General features: G+C 34.1%; 1 non-coding gene across 1 annotated transcript; it reads right to left on the reverse strand.

The window, feature by feature from the left end:
- Positions 1-228: 228 nt before the first annotated feature.
- Positions 229-335, reverse strand: LOC133813073 (small nucleolar RNA R71). The gene has a single exon (XR_009884118.1). It is a non-coding gene; the product is annotated as a small nucleolar RNA R71 (small nucleolar RNA).
- Positions 336-1,059: the final 724 nt, after the last annotated feature.

The raw sequence follows: 1,059 nt of genomic DNA on the forward strand, positions 1-1,059 counted from the left end.
TTAGAAAGAGAGGATCCATACATGCATGTAAAAGACTTTTTGGAAATTTGCTCAACCTTTCGTTTTCAAAATTTTTCAGATGAGTCGGTTAAACTTAGGTTGTTTCCTTTTTCTTTAAAAGATAGAGCCAAAGCTTGGTTAAACTCACTTCCAACTGGAACCATAACTACTTGGGATCAACTTTTTAATAAATTCCTGGCTAAATTTTTCCCCATGTCCAAAACTGATAGTTTAAGAAGAGAAATCTCCGAATTTTATCAAATAGATAACGAAGAATTTTATGAATGTTGGGAAAGATTTAAAGATTTATTATTAAAATGTCCCCACCATGGTTTTGAAAAATGGAGACTTGTAAAATATTTTTATGATGGTTTAACCGCTTCAAACCGACAAATGATTCAATCTATGCATACTGGAAATTTTTTAAAATTGCAAGGGCAAGAGGCTTGGGACGCTCTTGAAGAATTGTCTGTTAATTCACAACAATGGAATTATTCTGAGCCTAGGTCTAGAGCCAACCCTTCACCAAAAAGAGAAGGAAAATATGAAATAAAAGAAGAAAGTGATTTAAGAACATCATTTGATAAATTAGCAAGAAAAGTAGAAGCCTTAGTAATAAGTCAATCTATGAATTCTCATGTGCAACCTAAAAAAGATGTTTGTTCTTTATGTGCTAGTTCATGTCATAATGCTCAATCATGTCCTTCTTTTATTGAAACATTTTCTGAAGAGGCTAATGCATTACATTCATATGGTAAACCTTCTTCTGATAGCCCATTTTCCAACACATACAATCCAAATTGGAGAAACCATCCTAATTTTTCATGGAGACAAAACCAACCACAAATGAATCAAGGAAACCAATTCAACATGCCAAATCCAAATCATGCCCAACCAAGTCAACCTTACCCTCCACAAAGAAAACCTTCCTTAGAAGACACATTACAACAATTCATGCAATCCACCCAACAAATCTTACAAAATCAGTCTCAATCCATTGCCAAACTCGAGACACAATTGGGTCAACTTGCTAATGCTGTAACCGAGAGAGAAAAAGGA

This window comes from Humulus lupulus, chromosome 1 (genome assembly GCF_963169125.1).
Source record: "Humulus lupulus chromosome 1, drHumLupu1.1, whole genome shotgun sequence".
NCBI classification, from domain to species: domain Eukaryota; kingdom Viridiplantae; phylum Streptophyta; class Magnoliopsida; order Rosales; family Cannabaceae; genus Humulus; species Humulus lupulus.